Genomic DNA, 27,469 nt, shown 5'->3' with positions numbered 1-27,469 from the left:
TCAAGAACAAGGAGAGGGATGGCTGCTTAATGAAGTCAACCTGCATCCCAAACCACAGCTTTTTGGAACTCACCTATTAGATCCCACCCTTTTTCAGAGTGCAGCAAAAAGAGGCCATAAATGGCAGAAGGTTTTAAAGTCCAACCATGAAAAAAGATCAGAATAAAATCCAGGAGTATTATTCTTCATTACACTGGGTATGTTTCCCATAGATCATGAGAACAGAAAAGGTGTGTGTACACCATGAGAAGTTTGCTTTGTATTGCTGGGGGTCTGGGTGCTTCAGACTTGTTTTTAAGTAGTTCAACAACCCAAACCATCCTATGATTCTGTGAATCTGTGAAAGCATTTGAAATGTAGCCAGGCCATTATACACCGAGATTAACTACAGTGTATGTCAGTAATTAGAAAATAAGCATGCAACATTATTTTATAAAGACCTGCTCCTCACACAGGCTGATATAGCTGTCATTATGTTGAAGCCAGTAGAAGTGTTCAGAGCACGTAAAGTTAAGCATTCGTGTAAGCCTTCCCAAAATCAGGATAATGAAGCATGCATGGTTGGTATGAGAATTTCAAACATTGATTACAGTTAAATAAAAATCAGTTTTCTTCAAAATGAAGCTGAACACTAGGACCTAGGCAGAACTATTTCCATGGCAAATCACAGTTTTCAAATGTTAGCCATTTTGCCAATAACAGTTGATAAAAAGTGTCACGAGATAAAATGGGAGAAATGCATTCTGCTTCTCATTCTCGCTTGGAAATGGTCTGAATATTTTATAAGCAAACTTTTCAAAACTGTTCACTAAGCATGGCAAATTTTAGCCTGGAATGTGGATGTTTCACAAGGTAAAACTATAAGAAAAAACAGCTTTATAATAAATCTTAAATATAGAGCTACCTGTCACTTACTTTAATATCCAACAATATGTTTTTACAAATATACAAATATATATCATTTTGCATCTAGTACTTAGAATATAGGCTTTCAACTCTTCTAGGAAAAGAAAAGGAACTAAATGGAAGCAACATGATGAAAATTCAGGGCCTTTTTCCTTTCACTTCTGAAAACTGAAGCACAGAAATCATAAAGGTATTAGAGACTGTAGGTGTTAGAAGAACTGGTAAGGCACTGGCTTACTTGGTTTTAGAGTGGGATCATTCTGCTATAATCAAGAAGAATTTGAAACAATGATAAACATAAAAGAGCTTTTCTTGCCTTTTCCTACACTAAAAAAGAAGAGTCATCATCAATAACCATATTCTACAGCTTGTGCATAGGTTTCTGCTTGCGTTGCAAAAGCTTTAGAAGAGAAACCCTATCAACTCTATCATTTTTTCATGTTGCTGTGTTCCAGCTAGACTGTTTACTTTCCTCATAAGATTTAACATTTGCTGAGGTCAATGGAAAAACTCCTACCAATTGAATGGAAACTGCTCAACCTTATGGAAAAGACCTGAAGTGAAATGATAAATAGGATGAGAGGGAGTGGCCTCAAGTTGCATCAAGGAGGGGTTCAGGTTGGGTATTAGGAAAAATTTATTCTCCAAAAGAGCAGTGCTGCAGTGGCACAGGCTGCCCAGGGAGGTGGTGCTGTCACCATCCCTGGAGGTGTTCCAGAACCGTGTGGATGTGGCACTGAGGGACGTGGTCAGTGGGCATGGTGGGGATGGGCTGACGGTTGAACTAGATGATCTTAGTGGTCTTTTCCAAACTTCATGATTCTATGATTCTATGTTGTGATAAATAGCACAAAACAGCAGCGTTATCTGGACAGTTAATCTGGTTACACATGTTCCAGCCACAGTTAATGAGAGCAAGATATAGTTCACTGTTTCTGAGGTGGTGTCCATATGTCTGTATGCATATAGATGAATATGCATTTTACCTGCTTGGTCATGATAGACCACCTATGTCAAGTTGACACTGCTCTTGCTACTTGTTGCCAACAGTACTGAGTTTATGTGGCAAGGTTTTGGTAGTGGAGGGTTTCAGGATGTCCTCTGAGAGCAAAGCCCAGCAGCTGCCCCACATCAGATCCAAGCCATCTCCAGCTGTTCCAATATGCTCCCACCACTCTGTGGAGCTGAGCCATGGGTGATTCTGGTGTGCTCTGGGACAGGAGATTTAAGAAAGGGAAAAAAATCTGCATAACTGCAAGAAAGGAGAGAGGGCCCTGCAGACCCCGAGGTTACTGCAGAAGGAGGGCATGAGGTTCTCCAGGAGTAGAGCAGAAGTTTTCTGCAGCCCAGGAAAGGTCCGTGCAGGAGCAGGCTGTCCCCTTGCAGCCCATGGGCACCATACCATCTCCCCATGCAGCCATGGAAGAGCCCACAGTGCAGCAGTGATGAGGCCTGAAGGAGGTACTGCCCATGGAAAGCAGCAGTACTGCCCAGGGAAGCCCTGCAGAAGCAGCCTTGAGCCAGAGCTCCAGCCCAAGGAGAGGAGCCCCCAACCACAAGGAACCATGTAGCATTTGGTAGGAATTATTTATATTGCCTCACAGTAGATATTGACTGATTCCCTATAGCAACAGAGCTGCCCTTTAGGGTGTCTTGGCCCTCCGGAAACAAGACTTGGTTGCATTCCACAATATCATTCAAACTCCAACATGTCTGATGCACTTTCTCAGCCAGCAACAAAGCAGCTATGGAAGCAACAGTCTTACCAACAATCTTAACAATCCTTTCTGATGGCTGATCAATAGCTGGTAACAGAGAATATCATTCTGAATCTGCTCCTGGGAAACAAAGTTTACCTTCTCCTTTTTGTATGTCAGGACAGAAATGCTATGTCCTTTCCTGAGATACGTAACTCCATCTGAAGCACCACAGATTTTCTCTGTTGATTTTTAATTCCCTGTTCCACCAGCACAAATGTCTCGTGTAATGTCAAAGAAGAATGTAATTCTTGGCCATTTGCACAGTATATGCACTGGCCTGAGTTGTTATTTTATGCAGATACGTCTGAAATACAGGAATTGGCATGGTAGTCCTGCAGTGTACTTAGTCCACTGTTCTACCCCCACAGGCCTGGATACTGGAAGATACTCCTACTACATTTATCCTCACCTAAGAAAACACTGTTCCAGAATAGAGGATCACAACAACAACAACAAAAAAAAGCCCCATTAGAAAGTACTACCTTAGGCAGACCTTAGGCACTATTGGAATGGTAGCTGTAAATGTACTATTACCAGCGGCATTTGCTTCCTTTCCTTTATCCACAGAATCATAGAATCATGAAGGTTGAAAAAAACCACTAAGTTTATGAAGTCCAACTGACAGCCCACCCCCACCATGCCCACTGACCACGTCCCTCAGTGCCACATCCACACAGTTCTGGAACACCTCCAGGGACAGTGACTCCCCTGGCACAACCTGCAGCCATAACCTCTCATCCTATTGATCTTACCTGGAATAAGAGGTCAACCTCCACCTTGCCACACCCTCCTTTCAGGTCAGCGTAGAGAGTAACCTCCCCTGAGCCTCCTCTTCTCAGACTGAACAACCCCAGTTCCTTCAGCTGCTCCCCATCAGACTTGTGCTCCAGACCCCTCACAGCTCCACTGCTCATCTCTGGACACGCTCCAGGGCCTCCATGTGGGTTGCCCAGAACTGAACACAGCACTGGAGGTGCGGCCTCACCAGAGCTGAGTACAGAGGGACGGCCACCTCCCTGCTCCTGCTGGCTGCACTATTTCTAATACAAGCAGTTGAGGTGCTAACAGTGCCCTCATTGCCACTTTTAGGAATATGAGGACTTCAGGATATGGCAGACTTTGCAAGCAAGATCTTGCTCTAGGATAGAGAAACAGAAAGCCAATTCAGGCAAATATTATTGAGTGATTTTAATACATTTGTTGCTTTTAGCCTTTTTTTTTTTTTTTCCTTCCTTTTTAGTATAATTGATCCTTTAGAAATTAAAGAAAGGATTCAGCAAATTCATTTTGGCTTCTATTGAATAACAGCATTCACAACAATTGCTAAGTGTTTGAATTAGGACAAAAATACAAATTTGTAGATGCACACAGAGAAAAAGGATGAGGAGAAATGGAAATTATAAAGTAACATTTATGACTGATGAAAAATTCTTGATGTTACTGCTAGTCATAATGGACTCCTGCTGCTTATAACCTTATTGTAATCAAAAGGGTATATTCATTTCTTGCATAGTTATGTGCACATAACTCCTATTGAAGCTAATAAGTGTTATGTGCTTGCCGTGGGGGGCAAAGAAGTGTCACACAATTAAATCATTTGCTATGGTTGTACTGTAAATGACAAAAATGTCTCAGAATGTTACACTTGTAGATAACATTGCCCGTTTTTAATTTTAAGAAGGATGTATAGCATTGACCCTTTGGCCTTGTGCCTAGGGGAAGGCAGGAAAGGTGGCAGGGATTGGAGGTGGTTGGGCAGATCATAGCCATGCTCTTTAAAGGCCTCCAGCAAATCTTGCTATAAGCTCTATAGGAGACTGCTTAAACCTTTTTCATTAAAGCTTTGCATGAGTACACGCAGGGCTAAGTAGAAGTTACCAACTTGACCATGCCTGAAGCTGCAGAAGGAGTGTCTCTTGGTGGGATTAGACACTATGCTGAAAAGATTATGGACACCATCTCAAAGAGACAACAGAGATTTCTACATTGATCAGCAGGAAATTATTATCACCTTTTCCAGAGTATAAGGAACCTGCAAGTAACAAGAGAGGTTCAAGTTGGACATCAGGAAAAAGTTCTTCACTGGAGGGTGGCCAGGCACTGGCACAGGTTCCCCAGGGATACAGACATGGCACCAAGCTGCTAGAGGTCAAAGAGCATTTGGACAAAGTGCTCAGACATAGGGTCTGATTTTTGGGTGGTCTTGTGTGGAGCTATGAGTTGAACTTGATGATCCCTATGGGTCTGTTCCAACTTGGGATATTTCATGATTCTATGATTCTAATCACAGAATCACAGAATCACAGAATGACCCGGGTTGGAAGGGATCTCAAGGATCATGTAGTTCCAACCCCCCTGCCTAGCAGGGCCACCAAACATCGCCTTTACTAGATCAGGTTGCCCAGAGCCCTGTCCAACCTGGTCTTGAACAATCATCTTGCCTGTCTTGATTTCTATAGTTTAGGCATGACTATCATCATCACAGTCCACACCAGTGGTGGGATGACCAGTCATTGTAGCTGTTTTGTGTGAACCCTTCTGGGACAGTCTGTTCCAACTTGGACAGTGTGACCACATCTGCAGGTAAATTGGGCAGGTATCATATGGATATAAAGATTGCCATTTTGGCCACATCATTTCAGTTTTGCATGACAGGCTGCAACAAACTTTCAATATTAAAAATCAAAGATCAGCTATTAGATTGGAGATAAGATTGGTTTGATGAAACTTAACCAAAACATTTCCATTACTCTCACCAAAGTAATTTCACACAAGATGATGTAGATTAAATTAATACATTCTTGAAAAAAAAAAAAAAAAAAAAAAAAAAAAAAAAAAAAAAAAAAGGTTTTTACTTTGGTGAATTGTTATTATCTAATAGAAAACCAAAATCATGTTCTGCAGTCCTAAGCAGTATTGCTTAGCATTCTCCTTTCCTTAAAGGGAGCAGTATAAAAAGAAAACAGTGAAAAAAAATCTCCAAGCTGGTTAAGAGATTACGCATTGGGTATCATAGGTAGAGAAGAGGCAGTACAACAGATATATATATGCAACTTATATTAAGACATGTTTGAAAGATCGTTGTCTATGGCTGATGCATTTCCCAGGATGCCCTGAGTAGCTTGAATACAGCACTCAATGGAAACCTTAGGAAAGTAGCAACTGTGCAAAAAAAGCAGGAAGAAAAGACTTGTTAAGAAGCTGAACTCTTCAAGAAATTCCATGTCACATTGAATTTAGATGATTTGGTCTGGAAAAAAAAACACATCACAGATTTCTGGAAGCTGTGACAGAACTACCCCTCCCACCACTTTGCCTTGGAAATCACCACCATCTTCTCACATGATACACAGCATCTAATGAAGGGACCATTACCAGGTTATTAAAACAGCCAGTCCTTCAACCCTTACACAGCAAACACACAGCCATGGATGCTGCAATCGGGAAATAAAGAAAAATAGCCAAATCTCTATTTAATTAATGAAATAAGTTGTGCTCATTCTGAGATGTGCCAGACCACCCAAGGCTTTGGTTTAATTGCTTTCAGAGTCTGTGGACAAACATCCTCCTTCAGATCCAGCTGTGCTGCTGGATGTTACTACTTCAACTGCTCATCTGTTTTGTCACCTGTCCTCCTCTTCCCGCCCCTCCCTCCCACAGTGTTTAGCACCTTTTTGACTCAGAGATTACAAATGTTAATGTCAATATTTCTTTTATTTCATTTATGCCAAATAAAACAATCTGTGTTTGTTTAATTAGTTTAAATATTGAGTGGCAGCAATTCTGTAGCCACTTTCTTTGGGCAAAAACATAACAATGAATGGCCTGCAGGCAGTGGTCTGAGATCTGAGAAGGAGGATATCTAAAATGCTTGGGTGAAGAACAAAAGTAAAGATCCAAATCAGACAAAATTAGTCATTTTGTGGTGCTAGGAAAAATAAAATAAAATAAAATAAAAGCAGGACACTGCACTGGTAATTCCCATATTCCTGACCTGCTAATCTGATCATTTTCCTGCTTCTCCGATGTCATTAAACTAGTTGGATATTTGACCTTGTTTTTGTGCAACTAAAGCATCACTCTGGTTTGATGGCAGTGGTTTACATTCTTAGTGAGGTCTCAAGGTGCTCTTCAGAGATTTTCAATAAAATTTAACTTTTTCTGTGCTTCATCCTTGAAAACAGGTTTTCACAAATATAAATACTGTCCAAAAGCAATAATGTGAATAAGGCATAACTGTGAAACGAGTGATACTTCTCTCTGTTAAGACAGGGATAGTCCAGCAGATACACATGATCAGATTTTTGAGTTGAATGTCTGATTGCAACTCTATACATTCCATTTGAAAATTTTCAGGTCATTTATTTATGCTGACTGAAAACGGAGTCACAAATATATAATAATAATAACAATAATAATGAAAGATAATTTTTTGCTGTTCACAGGACTGTGTTTTGTTCAGGTATCACACTGCATTAGGCTATTTGCCATAATTTGAGTTAGCACTGCACTGTCTCCTCTCCTTGTCCTGGCTTCAGCCCAGGTAGGGTGAATACTACACTGATGTTTGGCCACTGATGAGCGGTGAATGCATGCTGGCTGGCACCACCATGACAGCACAGGGGAAGGGTGGGTGCCACAGGTTGGACATGCCAGACCTAGTTCAACTGTCAGCCCATCCACATCCACACGGTTCTGGAACACCTCCAGGGACGATGACTGCACCACCTCCCTGGGCAGCCTGTGCCACTGCAGCACTGCTCTTCCTGAGGAGAAATCCTGATATCCAACCTTGAACCTTTGCCACATGCTTTCTTTCAGCCAGTGACTGAACAGTAAATCTTGCAACACTTCTCACTTAGGATATGATGCAGGTTGTTTTTTTCTCTCTCTCCCCTCCCCAACACCAGCTGTTTGAAGATGCTGCTGCTATGCACTGTTTGCTATGAATAACATGTCAAAATGGTGACATGTATAAGTAGTACCACCTTTGTGAGAGACAACCCAATCTTCTCATTCTTCTTGCTGGTAACTAGGCCCAGTACTACATGAAGCATACCAGCAACTTTCTCGTAGCTCTGCAGACCAAGCTGGAAAGCTGGGCTGCAGGCAGGAGGGCAGTCTCTGAGAAGCTGAATGAAGAAATTATTAGCTGAGTCCCCCTGCTCTCAGTAAGAACAGGTCGCAGTTCTCCTCTCAAGTCCCAGTGGGATCATAAAGCTTAAAAAATGAATCTCTAAGTCTCCTTGGTGACGTGCAGAAATGTGACGACTCTTTCTCTACCTCAGCTTGTCCTATGCAGCTGTTTGATTCCCAAGGAATTGCAACAGACTTAAAGATTCTGCCCCAGCACAGAGAGTGGAAGGGAGCACCCACCAAGGAGTTATCCTTACATTTTCTGTCACCTCCTGTCCTGCCCCAGCCAATTAAGCAGATGCATTACAGCCTGTTAAAAAGGGACTGTGTTCTGCCCCAGAACAAGTGGCACGCAAGAGAGATGAGTGAAACCTGGGCTTCTCTCAGTTTCAGTATTTCAGTGTCCTCTGGATCATAAATTAGAGTGGAGATATTTGTGTTAACCTGGGGAAGGACTGACACAATTTTCAAACCTCAAACAGCTTCAGAGAGAGACTCTGCAGTGTGCTACCAGGCACAGTTACTCTTCTAACCCTGAGGAAGACAGCGCAGAGTTTTACAGTAACAAGTAGCACTTTCATGTGTGAAGACATCAATTCTTATTTCCATTATCCTTGCAAAAGAGTGGGGCCTTAAGGTGAAAGTAAATAATTTTCATACATTTTCCTTTGCTGTTGCATCAGGGCTAGGGCAATAAGGAGGAGAGTTGATGGGTCTGCAGGTCTGCTTACAGCATTTACCAGTGCCATGTAAATTCTTAGCCATGAGTCACAGTCCGCTGCCCATCCTTCCCCACTTTCTTACATTGGGGTCACGTTTTGATCGATTTTACACTACCTTAATTTGTAAAAAGAGCTTTTCATGAATAAGAAACAAACCCCCAAAACATTTTTTATATAAGTCCCTCTCTTAGTTTTGTTGGCAACATATACAGAAAATGATTACTTCCAGAGTTACAGCTGTGTCACAGGGGTCATCTGGGAAACCTTCTGGAGTGAGATTAGACAGTAGAAATAACCTTTCTGTGGCTGATAGATCCTGCATGTTCCAGGGTGCCTCAAAGGCTTCTATCCTCATTATATGAACTCATGAGTGGTTCTCTTAAAAGCTCCAATAAATTACGATCTCAAATGAAGATGTGCTATTGCCTTTGCACAAGAAGAAAAAGCATTCAACAGAGCTATGAAGGACACCCAATTCATGTCTGTCCATATCACAGTCCTTTCTTCTGGACTCACTGTTAGAAGGCTCTTTTGCTCTTCCCTTTCAAAAAAAAATATATTCACACTCTGAATTGCCTGATTTGCCAGGACAAATTCAACTAATTCACTCTAATTAGGAACATGGTAAACCTCTACTCATGTACAAAAGATGAAAGCTAACAGCTAGCAAGTGATTATTTCTATCAGTAGGTTTCTGTATAGTATTTCAGACAAAACATTCTTGCTCTTAATAGCTTGAATGTCTCAAAAGAAATCCATGGTAACTTGATCAACAGTGTCTGAATCTTTTCACAGGCTGGACGGTTTTCAAGGAATAATGATATTTGAATCATCTTTCTTAATGAAGAAGATAGCATCAATACAATGTGCCAGTTCTGTTGCTTAGACCCTCATAGTTGGCACTGGCTTCACAATAGGGCTGTTCACTTGGTGACTGCAGGGTGCTAAGGCCCCGATCCAAGAAAGTAATGAGGTAATGAAAGTAATGAATGTGCCTAAATGCAAGCCTGGAGGTAATTCTTCAGCCTATCTGTTCAGTGATACACTCCTTCTCCAAGTATCTTGCAGAAAGTCATAGGATGGGAGAGCCCAGAGGGAGGCAAGATCTGTGTTATTTGCAAACATTTTTGACAAACAGATCCCCACATGAAAAAGTCGACGTTATGCAGTGCTGAACAGATCCAGGACATACAAACTATTTGTATCAGTCTCCTCCATTGCGTGGAGGATCAGGAAGCACAAAAGTGTTGAACTGAACTGCACCACATTGGGCTGCTGACACTGGCACCTGTAAGCATGATAAGTTCACTGGAGCAAAGCTCTTGTTACTTATTCTGCTCTTCTTCTCATGAGGTATTTATGTTAGTAAGCTTACTTTGGTTAAAATGACCCCTGCATCCACTGAGAAGTGTGAAGTGGCAACTACAGGCAGATGCAAGACCTAGGAATTATCCAAGCCCAAGCCCACCCTTTGCTAGGGATTGGACAGTTGACCAGGCACCTATATAACACACCCCATACATAGGCAAGATAGCCAGTGTAGCTGACCTGTGAGCAGACAGAGGATTCATGTGTCTCCAGCCTCTAAGGACCAATAGCCTACAGAATGGGAAATTTTGCCCTGTCTCCAAGTCTGCTATGAGAAATGAGAAACTTTGGCCTGAAGCAATGTGGCCTTGCTGCAGAAATCACAAACCTAAACAGACTCAGCATGAAGAAAAAAAAAAAATGTCATAATTGCTGGAAGCTTATGACTCTGCAGGGAGCCGGTGAAGCATAAATATGGCTAAGCAACAGCCCTCTGCTCAGGAGGGAGGATGAAAATGGCTTGGATGTGGTCAGCTGGACACATCTCAGTTTGTGGGGATGGTCTTGAAGCAGGAAATTGTTGCATTGCATCATAAGATAATTGCGTGCATGCTTCTCATCAGTATCCCATGGTCAGACTGGAATATTGAAAACCTCTCTTTTTTCTTTTTTTTATTTTCACTTCAGCTGCATTCCTATTCTTTATGGGGGCAAAATCACTCATGAATCTTAAACAGCTTTTGCGCAGAATCAGTTCAACTAATGAAAAAACAGATGAGACTGCTATAATCTCTTGAATCTAAGGAGTAATATAGAGCACTGATTCTATCAGGATAAGGAAGAAAGAAAGACATGAGAAAGATGGCCAGGTGTGTTATGAATGTTTGCAATATATTACTTTAAAAAATGCGGGGGAGGGAGAGGTGACACTGTTTGAACAATGCCATTATTTTACACCTTCCTTCTCCTCATTACTTATGGACAGCCTGATGCTAAGATTTAGCACAGGAAACAGTTTTAAGAATCCATATATTCTTGGCTACAGTTCATGCCCTCAGACTGTGCCAGAACTACAGCTGAATGTTAAACATCTAATACACCTATGCATTTTTAATGCATGCATTACTATCATTTGAAATGACACTGAATTCTAATAGCATTTTTTAACAAATAAAAGGTAACATCCAGAAACCATATTGAAACACTAAATGTAGTCAAAACCAACATACACTGAAAAAACATACTATTTCTTCCTAAAGCTGATGTTCCACAGTACATAATATGGAATTAGATGTGAAAACACTTGTGGCTAAGATGTGCTGTAATGGGAGTTCTTCTTTTGGGGCATGTAGGCAGGTTCAAGTGCTTGTTTTGTACTCCAGGCAAGATGAGTGATGGTGCTCTACAGACTTACTGTGAGGATGGAAGCCATATCAGCAAGTCAGCTATCATGTACTGGCCTGAGGCAGAGGAGGGACTCAACACAGGCTCAGCACACCATCTGTGAGGATCTCCTGGATACCAACGTTGAGTCTCTGCATGTTACCACTCTGGGCCATTTACAAGGCACTAACTTGGTCAGGAATCTCTAATCAAGCACTGCTTTGGATGAATGTTCCCTTACAAAATACAAAGCTAGTCAAGGAAATAAAACCAAGGATCCTCTGTTATGGCTTCTCTTGTCTAGTTAAGCATTGATGGCTTAAAAGCTAGGAAACTTCCTTTGAGTTTGTACAGATCCAGCAACAGGGATCTTCAATTTTAGTGGCATCTGCTAAGCACCACTGCAAGACATGATAATTAATAGAAGTTAACTGAAGAAACCAGATGAAGGACAGGCCTTGCATACCCATACTAAAAAAGATTACCCTTTTATTTTTCTTTCTGCTAAGAAAAACATAAATAAGTGTAATATATTCTTCCCCCAGAAAAACTTTACTGACTGTGTTTCATACAGTAACATAAAAGAGGCTTGAGATCTGGAGAGAATAGGAGCACTGGTTCAAAACTGTGTATTGTTCAGGATTCTACAATGCTATCTTCCATTAAAAATATAAAATAAAATAAAATAAAATAAAATAAAATAAAATAAAATAAAATAAAATACACCTTAGAAAAATATGGTAGGCTTTTATTGCCGCTCAAGTCTCTTGAAAAAGCAAACAACAACAAAAAAACCTCACTGCAAGCAGAAGAACTGGAGATCAGCCACTACACAACAACAACAGCAAAAAAAGGCAAAAAGACATATTCTATATCCTTGGAACAAATTTCTCATTAACATTCCCCAGTTAGCACTCTTCTTCCTGCCAAGTATCCTTTCTTTTATATTGTCTTCTGCAACACACTACTTTTTTCTTGCCTGCTATTAATCTAACTCAAGCTTGCTGCAGTAGCTAGGACCCAGTTCTGAGGAGTGATGCTTCTTCACTAGTAGAATTTCTTTCTGGGGATAAAATCCTGTCTAGTCAAGGCAGTTGCAACTCTGTAGTAGTTCACAACTGCCCTAAAGAGGGATCCTTATTCTACAGCCCCATGGTAAACTAAAATATTTATGTTTCTAGAGCAAATAACATTTATGGCTTTTATTCACTCGTCCGTTCTCTGAGACATCTGAAAAGTATGGGCACTCTGTTATATCCCAAGGGCAAAGCATCAGATTTATTTTCATTGGGGAAATTAAGTGCTTATTTCATGTTTTTACTCCACTCCAAGATGTTCATACCCTACTACCTTCATTTCTTATTTCAGGTTTCGAAAAGCAGGAAAGGTGATTTATGCTCTTAGTGCTCTCGCTTCTTTTCACCCTGGGAACATAGTATGTGTTTTGTCCTCATTTCTTCTGGTAAATCTGGTACTGTGGAAACACTGCATCAGGAAGAAAACCTCAGCTGACTAAAAAGTAAGGACCTAGTTCTCAACACCAACTAAGGCTAGCTGAAACAAATCCCAATCTCAGTCGCTACTTTCTGGGCAGCTCAGAGCTACCTGTTATAAGCTGTTCATGCTGTGCCAGCAGCTTTGTTTCAGTCAATGTAACACCTCACACAGTGAGACATGACCCAGCTAGCGGTAGAACTGATTTCCTTATTCCTTAAATTAATGAATTCTGCCATTGATTTTCTTTAGGACCAAAACAATTCTGTATCTTTAGCTTAATGATATAATATGTCCTTGCAGGTTCAAAGCCAAGGTCTTTTCAGACCAACAGATAAATAACAGAGTGCTAGAAGTAGAGCTGGAACAGTGTCTATGCTGACACCATATACATTTCCAGCATCTAGAAACGACACTATTTCCTAAGCTTGAACTGTATCTCCATCACTCCAAATATTTAGCCATTGCTTGGCCTAATGTCGTCAATTTTATTTAACTGTTGTTGTTTTAAGTTAATTACATTTGGGTCTTTCATAATGTCCAGTGGCAATGAGCTCCAAAATTCTGTTGTTTCTTGAATACTTACAGGGCTCCTACTGAACCTGATGTCTAATAAATTGTTCCCTCCCTGCTGTCAGCCTTGTCACTTTCTTTACTAAGTTTCTAGTTCTATATTATCCACATCCACCACAAGGGTGTTTTGATGTTGTTGTCTTTTGTTGGTTTTCTTTTTGTTTCATTTAGCTTGTTTTTTGACAGCAAACCTGAACAGCACGCAGTATTCAAGATGTGAACACCTCATGGTAACAAAAAGAATTATTATTTTTTAACATGTTCTCTATTTGTTTCCTAATAATTTACGATATCCCATCTGTCTTTTTGACCATTCCTATCTCTGAGCTGATGTTTAGGAAGAATTATACTTAATGATTCTAAAATCTGTCTTCTGAATGGTAATAGCTCATTTAGAATCCATCGCTGTGCACATATAGTTAAGGTTGTTCTCCTCCATATGCATTAGTCTGCATTTATTGACAGTGAATTTCATCTGCCATTTTATTACCCAATCATTCAGTATTTTGAGCTCCTTCTGCAAGCCTTCACAAACAGTTTTAGTTTTGACTGCTGTAAATAATGTTGTGTCAGCAGCTGGCTATGCCAACTCACTATTCTCCTCTTTTCTGAAAAGAGAATATTTAGGCTGAGCAGAGCCTGGGGAGCCACACCAGCAACACCTATTTGCTGTGAAATTGCCTCTAACTCCTAATTTGTTAAAGCACTGGAACATCTTGACAGTGCCCTTGCTTCCCCATATCTCTGGGGTACACCAGCCACATAGATTTCTCATTCTGCTTATAGAAACCCATGCTCATTCACATCTTCCTATCTCAAAACCCCTTTTGTCCATCCCAAAAGCCATGCTTTCAGATCCTGGGGAGAATATGGGTCCTAGAGCGAGCAAGGGATGTGTGTATGTGTGTAGAAACAAAATTTCTTTGCGTCTTGTCCAACCTCTCCATAAAGGTTCATCTCGCTACGCCGCTGCCGGAGCCCCTTTCTTGCCCCATGCCCCGGTTCCTTATGCCGGCTCGGCACGGCGAGGCTCAGCCCATCCGCAGATCCGCGTCCCGGCCGTGCTCACGGCTCCCTCTAGCGACTACCAGTGAGCATAGCCGTCAGGGGGAAGCCACAGGCGGATCGGCGCGGTAAGTGCCTCCGCGTTGCTTGTTTATGGCGAGATCAAGAAACGGACAGCTGTTAGAAAGAAGAGAAGGAAGGAGGAAGGCTGCCAAGCCAGGGGACTGAGAAATGGCTGCAATATAAAGCTCTCAGATTGCAAGGGCAGGGCAGGAAGCACTTCCGGAGCTTAAAGTTTGAAGCTTTTGGAAGGGAGTTTGTCAATGACACAGTTCCCCATTCCCAGTCCTGCTAGCAGTGCCAGCCAACTTGTGCTGCACTCACTGGTCTATTCCCTAGGCAAACTGTGGCACCATAGCAGTGCTTTTAGAATTAATGTGGGGTCCAGCTACAGCAGGAAATGAACACACTTATGGGAAAGAAATCAAAAGCACATAAACAGAAAACACATACACACACATAAAAATAAAAATAAAAATAAAAATAAAAATAAAAATAAAAATAAAAATAAAAATAAAAATAAAAATAAAAATAAAAATAAAAAAAGGTTTGCTCTTCCCAAAGGGAGACAAGAGAAGAGAATGAAACTTGAGCTCTTGAAAAGGAGCAATGAAGAGGGAGTCCAGAACCCTGTCCTATTAGTTCTGTTTGTCTGGGAACTTCTCTTCTGTAACTCATACCTCAGTGCTTTTGTTAGCATGTTGCTAACTGCTGGCAGGGTATCTATCGGTGGTGTATGGTGCAGACTGAGAAATGCCAGCAAGAAGCAGCTTTCTCATCAACCAGCTAAAGGGCTGTGATCAACAGTTCTGTGTCTGGATGGAAGCTGGTCACAAGTGGTGTCCCGCAGGGGTCGGTCTTGGGACTGGTGCTCTTCAACATCTTTATCAATGACACAGATGATGTCACTGAATGCTCCCTCAGCAAGTTTGCATGTGACATCAAGCTGAGGGGTGAAGTCGATACACTGAAGGGTATGAAAGCCATCCAGAGGGACCTGGACAGTCTGGAGAAGTGACCTATGTGAACCTTATGATGTTCAGCGAGGCCAAGTGCAGGGTGCTGCACTTGGGCTGAGGCAGTCCCACATATTTATACAGGCTGGGGAAAGAACTCCTTGAGATCAGCCCTGAGGAGAAGGACTTGGGGGTCCTGGTGGATGAGAAGCTGGAAATGAACCAGCAGTGTGTGCTTGCAGCCCAAAGGCCAACTGTGTTCTGGGCTGCATTTAAAAAGGGGTGACCGGCAGGGAGAGGGAGGTGATTGTCCCCCTCTACTCAGCTCTTATGAGGCCCCATCTGCAGTACTGCATCCAGGCCTGGGGCCCAAGCACAAGAAAGACACAGAGCTCTTGGAATGGGTCCAGAGGAGGGCCACTAAGATAACCAGAGGGCTGGAGCACTTCTCCCATAGGAAAGTGGCAGGGGGTTGAAACTAGGTGATCTCAAGGTTCTTTTCAACACAGGCCATTCTATGATTCTATGATATGATTCTATGATTTATTCTTTACTTGCTCTGAGGGGGGGCACAGAGAGCTGTGGGTTCACCTCCCTCACCCTGGACAGCATTATGTATCCATACAAAAGCCAATGCTGAAAAGGTAGCTCACTCACTTGGCACACTTCTTGGAGCAGGACTGAGTAGCCTGTTTAGAATACTGTGCTAACCCAGATATTTTCATGGGTCTTAGAAGTAGAATCTCAGCACAGCAAAGTTCAGCAAAATCCCACATGAATGAACCAGCGTGTTTGAAGCTAGCTTGTACATCTCTGCACTGCATGGTGCTGACATGCCCCGATGAAACTAGAAGGAAGTTCAGATACAAATGGTTGAACTACAGCCATGCATTAGCTCATCTCAGTGAAGCCCAACAGAGGAAGCATGAAGACAAAAAAAAAAAAAAAAACCAAAAAAAAAAACAACAAAAACTCTACTATTTTTATTTTCATGTGGATATCTCTCATCTTTTAGAAGTGTATCCTTGTTCTATATTTGTACAACACCTAGCACAATGTAGCTCCTAAGTGGTAAAGAAGAGGTGCTCTGTAATCTCAGTCTAGCGCTTTGAGAAGTCCAGATTTATGCTACATTTAGGAGACTTACACAAACACAGCCTGCAAGTCCAGTAAATAATGTCTACAGTATGCACATTAGTAGAAAATTGCATCACATACTTTGAATTACATTTCCCAACCCACAACTTCCAGTCTTTATTTGCAATTGCACATTATTGGTCTGAAGACTGCATGTTTGAACCCTGTGTGGAGAATATCTATTGCAAGGTTGAACGCAGCCATGATATGAAGGAGAGACTGGGCAGATACTGAGCCATTTCTTTTTCCTCTGACTAAGTACATGCACTGTTTAGCATGAGTGAAACTTCAGGTGCTAAATGAGGCAATAAATCATCTTCAGTCTGAAAGATTTGTAAAAGCTGCTATTGTAAGCCAAAAAGCAAAAATTTACCTGATTAATATTTCAGGCCAGTCAACACAAGAATCAGGTACATTGCACAAACTGCAAATGGTTCAGCTCCTTTTGAATGCATATTCTCAAATGTTCCCACTATGTTAGTGTGAGCCAAACATCAGTGATTTTCTCAGCCATAAAATAAGCCTACACAAGCAGAGCCAGAAAGTGCATTAGCCCAATTTCTTCCACATGTAAAGGTCTCCAATGCACCTGAAGTCCACTACTTGAGCTGTAAGCGCTGGACAAGTAAGTAAGGCAGCACCCCAGACAGGAGTCTTGGCTGTATGTACATTGAAAATAGACAGATCATTTACAGGCTGCGTTTTGTCATGAAAAAGGTGACTAAGTATGTGCTTATTGTTGTTCTCTGTCCCTCCCTCTCCTTTTTTTTCTCTCTCTCAGTAAGTAAAAATACTCTTAAGCTAAATTCATCACAGCTTCCTCATCACAGACACAAGCCCTTATAGACTTTCTCACTGTCTCTCTCTTTCTCACTTTTAAAAACACTTCATGTGTATTTAATCTTTTAAAAGGTCACAGGAAAGATCTTTCAGCAATTTAATATGGAGACCAAATAGGGAGGAGACGCTGGACATTAGCATGGAAAAGCAACTGTGAACCAGGCAGGCACAAGTCGGGTTAAGCAACCAGCTTGGACATGATGTTTAAGGCATTATTTGCCCATCTTTCTCCCCACTCTGTATGCAAGTAGAAGAGGTGCACAAGCTGCATTCATCTTTCATTCGTCTTTATTAGAAAAATAAGTAGATCTCGCAGGTCCACAAACTGAAGACTCATGCATTTCTTTGAACTGAAGTGTTCTGGATGTGAATAGCTCGGTGACGCATGGTGAACATTTCTTAATGGAAGGATTTCTGTGGAAGTCTGAGGGTGTCTTTTCTGAGAGTGAAGCAGGAAATGAAGAGATTATGCTGCAGCTCTCCTTCATTCTCTGCATGTCCATTATTCAGTGGCTATTAACTGTGCAGAGTCACCTGTGGATGCTCCACACGAACAGCTTTGCTATTTGCACACCCAGACAGGCCATCTGCATGCTGCTGTATAGTCCCATGTGGCACATTGGCACTGCTGGTTAGTCTTGTCTGCACTGACATGGTCTCTTCTGTTACACCCTTTCTGTATGCTCTCTGCCCAATTTCAAACACATTCAGTGCCAGCTGTCTTATCATTTTTTGTGAATTGTGTAATGCCATCTGTATCGCTATTACTTTGTATTACCAAGAGAAAACGATTCTTGGCAATGTACGACCCTATGTTTTTGTGTGTCCATGCAATCTTCTTACTGCTGTGTAGCCTTGATGTATTAAGGTGGAGCTGGGTGAATATTTTGCCATCTAATTTGTTGTGTCTGTGGTGGATTTTTGTTTTCATGTGATATCTCTATTAAAAGCTAGATGCATTTGTTGTGCCACTATTGTTAGGTGAGAGTTTACATGTGTTATCGACCAGCACTGACTGAAAAGTGGCAGGTTTGGAGCTGTAAAGTAATACGAGTTCTCCTTGTTCATCACAGTTCCTCAAGGGAGTAAATGAAATTTATTAATAAAAATGGGAAATGAAGAGTAATTATGAACTGAATGTCATCCTCAGCTCCACCACTGATGTACTAGCATGTAAACCAAATTTAGAAAAGTACTTGTAAAAAGAAAAGGAAAGATGAATTCATCCAGTCATGTCTACAACATAGGGAGGACAATCAGTATTTGGTGTCTGCAGGCAAGTTCCTGTGGATAAAGCACATCCAAGGCTGTACCTGCCTTTGCAGAGGCAAAAGGAACAAATCTATGTGATGTCCAGGGTAGATTAATGCATAGGCATGTGCCTAGGGCTCCAGCTCTGCTTTGATGACAACATCTTTCTTTTCATTACTCAGAAATGCTTTTAGCCCTCCTGGCCATGGGGGAAAGCTGGAAATGGCAACCTGTGTGTCATGGATATAGCAACATCTGCTTGAGTCTGCTGTCAGCATCCAGCAGAAGGAAGGGATGTACCTAAAGCTAAAGGGATTTTTACAGGGACTTTTATTTTTCCTAAATAAATACACAAGATGGAAAAAGAGTTTGTGTTTTTGTTGTTTGTTTGTTTTGTTTTTGGGTCGCTTTTTTTGTTTGATTGTTTATTTTTTAATGCTGTTTTCATAAATGTTGTTACCCATCCTCAGCAAGATTTCCCTGTGCGTAGTCAAGAGGGTTTTGCATTGCCTTATTCTATCCACACATAGTTCAGCTGCTCTGCACTCCATTGAATGGGATTGGAAAATTTACCTTAAGGGTGAGCCAGAAAATAGCACTACATTTACAGCCCTTTTTCAGTGCCTTCCCTGCACTGACTGACATCCCATCACCAAAGGAAACTGAATAAGCCATGAACAAATCAAACCACAGGCAGCTGTGATCTACCTAGAAGTTCTCAAACAGGAGTGTTGGAGCTCAAAAACTCTCGGTTGCCTTCTGGGCTGAAAGAATGCCCTTTCATTCCTCTCAGAGACTGTTGGAAGCAGGGAAATAAAAACCAGATGCTTCTTCCTCCTTTTCCTCTTCCCCTTGTCTGCTGCAGAGCACTGTGGTGTGTGCATCAGACACTGTGGTTTTAGTACATCCTGGATGTTGCAGAGGACACAAACAATGGGGCAAATCCACGGAGAGAAGGATATTTGGGTACCACAGGGACAGTTCATGCAGCTAAATAACTCATAATTGATCAGTGCTAGTTGTGAGACAGATCCTCATGCCTTCTGCAAGAGTCTGACCATCTCCAAAAGGTTTTATTATGTCCTAATGCACCTGTCACTTAATGTACGAGCAGAAGCAATCTTAAGTCTGGCATTACCTTAACTTTCCAGTACTTGACTCTGCAGCCTCAGCTAATAATGTTCTTGAGAGGGACTTTCCAGTAGGTGATTTTATGGCTAAAAAGCAGATAGTACACTTGAAGAAAGGCCAGGCTGGCATACAATTACAGAATGGTTGCTTTCTGACTACAGACTGAAAGAAAAGTGAGGGAAAAAATAATAATAATAATAAATAAAAATAATTTTTTTAAAAAAAGACAAACAAATGTACACCATCCATATATCACAAACCATTTTCATAGCATATGGCAATGTCACATCAGAAATTACAGAAATACATTTAAAAATTCTGTGGTTATGAAAAGGAATGGGTTGTCTCCTAGTGGGAGATTAGAAATGCATGAAAACAGCTATGTTAGGTGTTACTTAGGAATACTGAGCTAGAGCATTTCTGCCTCAAAGATTTAGGCAGGTTTGGCAGCTGGAGCTATACTTCAGGTTAGATGTGTGTAGTTCTGGGGCCAGATCTACCAAAGGACCTGCAATCACCTCCAGGTCAACAGTGTCTGTTTCCCTAAAGTTTGAGTTCTTGTGCAACCAAATGAGTGGAAATATGATGATTCAGATGGCAATTTGAGAAGGAAAAACACCCAAACCACACTTTTTTGCCCTGTAATGGGACAGTGTATTTTGGTATGCAACTCAGTCCCCCATCAGACCCACACAAGCCCTTGTAGCTATGGAGACGTCCTGGTTTTATCCAAATCTTAACTATGACTTGCTGCTCCCTTCCAAAGATCCTGTAATTCTCTGAGCCACAAGAGCTCCTCTCTTCCCCTACATCTGCCACTTCAGCACTTGGCCTTTCTCTGGAGGGATGCAGCAAGAAAGCTCTTAATGGGCCCCCATGGGACAACAGAGGGAAGTCCAGGAGCTAAGGAGGAATATCAGGCACATAATTCATGACCTGCCTCAGGCAGAAGGGGGCAAACAATAACAACAACAACAACAAAAACTCTCTTCTTTCCAGAGTGGATTAATAGGAGCTCCCACTGGAGCCCATTAAACAAAGAAAAATGCTGAAAGCATAGGAATATTGTGCACTTCATCATTTTCTCAGGATCCCCAGGGAAAGGAGGGGGAAAGCTGCAATGCTGCCTAGGTGAAGGGGAGGAGCCTGAGAGAGGACTGACTCAAAGAGGGGATAGCATTGCCAGGCAAGCGTGGGTCATATCTCCTCACTATGTGAATAGACATCTCTGTTGCTGTGACTGCAGGTGATGTTTTTCCTTCTCAGGTCTGTATTCAGGTATCCTGTGCTCTCCCAGGATTTTGCAGGGCTCAGTGGACGGTCTGTTTGCTCTGCCATCCTGCCATCTGGTCAGTCTGACACAACTATCCTTGGCAGAGGCTGAAATTTTGATGTATTGTCTAAATTTAGAAGTGACATTTTTTCCAGGCTTTGTAAGCAGAACTAATGAATCACTACAGTGCAATCTCTTTTGCTCCCTCTTCATGGAGTTTGACCTGAATTTTACAAATGACAAAGATGATGTGTTGACAAGACAGGCTGCAAGGATAATATCTCCCAGTATATTCCAACAATCTATCTTGCTCCTGACCAATATCTTCTCCAAGTCTTTTTTGTCTACTACTCTCATTCCTCTGTCAAAACAGTTTATTCTTCTTTTGGGACCCCATTTGTACAACCCTGAAAACAAATCTTCATGTCCTCTTACCATTTCTGTTCAGGACCTACAGAGAAATTTGACAATACAAATCATCCCAACTCCTTTCCCATCCTGAAATCACACTTAAGGTATTATCAGGCAAGAGGCCCAGAACAGAATGGATCGCAATCACTTTGCTTCCTATACACTGTTAGAAAGAGTAAGGCTTGAGGTATTCTACATGAGTACTCATGAATTATTGTCACTCTTCCCATTATTAATATCTTCAAAATTATATATCTAGACCCTGGGAACTGTGACATTTAAAGAAACCGGGACAACTCTCAGATTTCTAGAATGAATCTATGTGGTTTTTTTCTGTTGGTTTTCTTTTTTCTATGCAAGTTGAGAAAGACTTTCAAAGCTGCAGAAGCCCTTATATGCAAAATTTCAAGGTTGTTCTTGGCTTGTAAATCACGGGATTTACTATGTCAAGTAAGTGCAGGAAAATCTTTGCATAGAAATCAGGTGGATAAAAGTATCACTTCTCCACCCAGTAACATCTGTTCACCACAGGGATGACTTGACTTAGAATGGAGAACAAGAATGTAAGATGATTTTTCATTTCCCCACCTGGTTTGCAGCAGCCCAGATATGCAGTCCCACAGGGCACAGTGCCCTCTCCTTGGCTTTGAGAGGAAGAAACAGTTCAAGGAGTGACCATGTAACATAAGCTGTCACTTAACACAGAATTAATTGCTGGTAACGAAAACACTATTTCACAAAACCATTTGCAAAGCCTGTTGTGTGAAAGGTGTTGACTAATTAAAGTCCTTACAGGGTGTCAGAGCACTCTGGGAACTTGATGACACAACATGGGTGCTTTTCTTTCCCTGTAAAAATCAAAGCAATTTTGGAGAAAGGTAAGATTGTCAAGTTTGCTTATCTGTGACCATCTCAGATAGATTAAAGCCCTATTATGCATGCAATACAGAATTTCTTTATTCCCACATAAATTATCTGCACATATGCAATTACTCCTTTCCAGGATGTCTCCCAGACTGGACTGCTGGATTATGGAAATAGCTAAGGAGATAGGGGAAAGGGCTTTGAAAAATGGTGTAACGTGACTGGGCGGTTAACTGCGCCACCTGTTAATCAGGGCAGACAGCAGCTTTATATAAGGCATACATAATGTAACTTTTCCTGAACGCATTTAGCAAACAGTTGATTTTTCAGTTGCATCTAAGTGACCAAGAAACTGGGTCAGCAGCAAACATATGCATTTACAACTTGCACACAGAGCACTGCACCATCAGGCCGAATTCACTATTCATTTCTTGTAGATATTTTGAAAACCCTTCTCGTTGTTGAAACACATTGCTCTTTTAAAAAAACAGTTAGTTTACCACATTTGGGACAACGTATTTATTAAAAACGCATTAATTATAGTGAGATTATAACTGAAAGATAAATAGCAAGACAAAGCATTTCATTATGATCAAAATGAACCAATTTTATTGCACTAATACTAAACAACCAAAAATAAAATTTGCTCTCTAATGGTTTTTTGGAGTCTTTGACAGTTTAATTTTTCATCCTAATTTGGTTTGGGAGCACCACCTGAAATCTCAAAATACTCCCAGGACAGTAAAGTTACTTTGCATATACCTGTATGCAGGATATGAATGACTCTGGACCAGTCTTCTCAAGGATGATGACAATAGATGGCAGCTCCACCACAACAGCACAGCATAAACGTTTCCTATATAGCAATGACACTGAGGGGCATCTTAACCTCACTGACATCTGCCTACTTCTAGGTTAACTTTGTGAGTAATTTTTCATATTAGCATACTGAGAAAAGCATCTGCCAAAACAAAATAATACAGTGCACATGTGGTTAAGTATATGGGACAAAATAAGTCTCACGCTTTGAAGCAGATGCAATCAATGCATTGAACTTGAAAGTGATGGGGATGATGGTTCTATACTCTAGGCACTTAACTTTCTGATTATTTATCTAAACCAATTGTCAAGGCTTTCCCTCTTGAAAATGGTGAGAGGTATTGGTCTTAATTTGCTCCAGGGGAGGTTCATGTTGGAAGAATTTCTTCTTAGGAGCGGTGCTGCAGAGGCACAGGCTGCCCAGGGAGGTGGTGCAGTCACCATCTCTGAAGGTGTTCCAGAGCCATGTGGATGTGGCACTGAAGGACATCATCAGTGGGCATGGTGGGGATGGGCTGACAGCTGGACTGAGTGATCTTAGAGGTCTTTTTCAGCCTTAATGATTCTGTGGTTCTTTGATTCTACAACAGTGGAGATAAGGTGGGAACACCTTTTTCAGGCATTTTGCCCATTTGGAAGTGCCAGTCTTCTTCCTCTTGGAAAACAAGACAACTCAGCATGGCACTGTTCAGAAGATTAGCTTCTGCTGGGCATCTACATGCTAGAAAATTTGTGAAGACCTCCTTCTTTAATTGTAGATACAACTTCAAAACAACAGTCCAGTACAGTGCTAGTGATTAATGGAAAGACTCAGTGCATTCTCCACATGTGGATGATGAAGAACTCTTCTAGGACAGGAAGTTCATTTTCATGCATCACTAATGACATTTATTCACTGTGCAACAACAGCTGATTTGAAATAACGAGTTAGAGGTCATGAACTTTCTGTTTTACTCCGTTATTGATTCCTGCAGCATTTTCATCTTTTTTTTTTCCCCCTTTCTGAAGAATTGCTTTTATTTCTCAACAAGCAGTCTCCGTAGCCTCCTTAAGTAGGTAGGGAGAGAGCTGTTCTTCCAGTGTTTGCAAGGATGGGCTAAATTAAGCAAATTCTCTCCTTATTTTTAACTTTTACCATCCAAACAACAGATCAAAGCCACTTTTATGGCCACATCGGACAGTTCTCCATGGCAATTGCTGCTCAGAGGCCTGAATTGCTACAAAAAGGCCAACCTTTGATCTCTTCAGCCCTTCCCACATATAACAGCTCCTGCTTGTTCAAAGCAAAGAGCCAGGCTCGCAGTCATGGATTAGGTAAATATTTTTGGCAGAAAAAAAAACCTCTATAAATGGTCTGAGGGAACTGACAGGGGAGGAGCAGCATTATGAGGTATGAGAATGGGTTAAGCAGAGGATGAAACTGCTTAACAAACACCTTCAAAATATGTAATCAGTGACCTGGGCTCAAACTGTTTGTGTGCTCTCTGTTTTGCAGTCCTTCTGCTGCTGCTGTTATTATTTTTGGCCTGAGAGAAATGGCTTTCTGAGTCCATTTCACCTTGATGGATTATGATGCCATTTTAAATGTCAATTGATAATAATTGTGCCATAAAAATAAATAATAATTAAAAAAAAAAAAATAGAACCATTATAAACGTTATCAGCTTAAACCCACAGTGTCCCTTTTATTAATATTTATAATTTATGGGCTTGTTGAGAAATCTGCAGAGACAACAAAGCTAATAAATCTGAGGTTAAAAGGACTGCAGAAGGCAGTCTGTGTGGGCTTTCTGCTAGATTGTTGCCAGCTGTTGAACTTTGAGAAGATCGGAGCAGCTGTCACTGAGGAGGCTGTTAGAGTCCAGTAAGGCATAAAGCATGGAAGACAACCTACAAGGACATGAAGCTCCAGAGGTGACATGGAAATCTGCAGCTGTGCCATAGATAGAAATTTCTGGTGAACCTTAGCACCGGGGTCTCTTACTACAAGCCTATACTTGCTCTGTATTTACTGGCTGAGCACTAGCCCTGGGAGAGGAGGTCTTGTGAGCTGTGGCCTCTGTTCTGAACATAAGCACCAGTCTGCTCTGGTTATGTATCGCGTGTGGAAGTGGGAGCTGAAGGAGGCACTTTCATGAACCAGGTGGAACACTGCCCCATTACTGTCTTTATGCAAAGAAGAGACCACAGGGGCAGGAACTTGAAGGTAGCTTATAAGCAGGAAAGGGAGTGACTTTTTACATGATTAGATAGTGATAGGACAGGGAAGAATGGCTTTAAACTAAAAGATCTGGGGTAGATGTTTGACAGAAATTCTTTACTCAAAGGGTAGTAAGGTGCTGGCACAGCTGCCCAGAGGGCTGTGGGGCCCCATCCCTGGAGGGCCAAGGCCAGGTTGGATGGGACCCTAAGCATCCTGAGCTGGGAGGGGGTGTGCAGCCCTGCCCATGGCAGCAGCTTGGGACTCGACTATCTTTTAAGATTCTCTCTAACCTAATCCATTCTGTGAATATATGGTTGTATAAAAGGGCACACTTCCTAAGCAACAGTATAAATGCAATTTGTTTTCCTCTTTGAGATAGGCAATATAGCACAAAGAGTTCCCAAGGTTTCATCTCAAAATGATTTTGAGTCAGCACATTAAGGAGTCTTCGCTTTCAGAAAGCACACCGTACTTAAAAAATTTCACTCACTTTGTGGATTTCTAGATTTGCTTGACATAGCCAAGAAGAGTTGAGAAAATCAGCATGGCATGGTTTTCTTGTAGACAGCTGCCTGTTGGTGTGAGGAATTGCCTTCAGAGTTCAGCAGCTCCAAGAAAAGATGTGTTTCCTACCTGCAGGTGTTTATTGACTGAATTAGACAGGTAGCACAGTAATTGTAACAAATGAGAATCATCTACATTTCCAGGTCAAGCAGAAACATAAAAATATCCCCAAACTTCCCTACAAAAGCTATCATATTAGAATTTGGCAGAAAAAAATCACTTCTTCATTCTTCAGTAATTTAAAAGTAAATCATTCCTTGTTTTGTACATAAATAATTTGTTACATTTCAGCAACTCCGTCATTTGAAAAAGGGGTCGACAGAAATATTTTAATTTGTAAAATGTTCATTTGCATTTCAAGCTTCTATTTTTTACCCTTTTCTTTATTGTAGTGCAATGCAAAGGAAAGAAAATCCAACATAGCAATCATTACAATAAAAAAAGAGTTCAAATTTGTTTGTTAACGAAGCAGTACATATCACTTTTTTTTCCATTTTGCTATTTAAAGAAATATGAAAACACTAAGGTCTTCCAGTATTACTTAAACATTTTGACATCAAATCTACTTTTTTTTTTTTTTTTCTGAAGAAACTTTTGTATGCAAAACATGGGATTTATGCATCATTACACTGATGCTTTGTAATCCCCTTTCAAGAGCTGTCATTTATTCACTCTCTTTCCTACTTTAGAGCTTGTTGTGTTTTTCTATATGGAAGAACAAAAATATATTTCTCGGTTGGCACTGCCTTCAGGTTTAATAAAAAGAACAATACAATAAGACAGAACAAAAATAAAGCTTTCATGAGGAAGCTTTCAAGTTATAAATTTGTGTGTGCGCATCCCATTTAAACTCAAACATAGGCAGAAAATCATCCTGCCCCTGTGAGCAGCAGGGAGGTGCAGAGTCACAAGCTAAGACAGAATAGTTACACAACCATGCAGAGTTTGATTTTGAAACATGGAACTACAGCATTGTCTCAGCAGGTGCCTATCTGGAGAGAGTCAGCAGTGGAAACAGGCAGTGTATATTTTGTGAATACTGAGAGATTCCAGTTTCACTTGTTACGTGTTGTCAGTGTGATCACTGCATAGAGGTATGAAAACTCAGAGTATGCCTGTCTCCCCTCTTTTTTCTTTGGAATATTTTTTTAACACAGACACTTGTATTTCTTTAGAAGCTGGTGTGAGCGCTCATAGAGACATCACTGCCAGAAGGCTGTGTCTCTTCTTTTCAAAATGGTTTGTGTTTAGCTGAGCAGAAACAGAGCTGGGCTGCAGAGGAGGCATAGGAAGTAGATTTTTTGCCCTGAGAGTCTTTAGCCAGTATCCTCCAAAGATCCAAGTCTTCTCACAAGGAGTGTTGGAACCCATTAGACTTCCTCCTGGAGTTGTCCTCCTACAGCAAGAAATGAGCCCCTTGAACACCAATGGGCTCTAATAACAAACCAAAGAGAGCTTTCCACAGTAAGGGAAAGCATGTCCTTTCTTTCAGATGAAGCAGACAAATCTACAGGTTGTGCTTCACTCCTGCACCTACATACATACAACCTGCACATACATACATACATACCTACAACCTTTGGAAAGCTGGGCAGAAGAGGGAGATTAAAAAAACAGACTCCAAGTCCCTGGAGATGGTTGCTGTGTGCCTGAAATCTTCCAGGTAATAGATA

This window comes from Excalfactoria chinensis, chromosome 1, assembly GCF_039878825.1.
Source record: "Excalfactoria chinensis isolate bCotChi1 chromosome 1, bCotChi1.hap2, whole genome shotgun sequence".
NCBI lineage: Eukaryota > Metazoa > Chordata > Aves > Galliformes > Phasianidae > Excalfactoria > Excalfactoria chinensis.
This window is presented reverse-complemented; position numbering follows the sequence as displayed.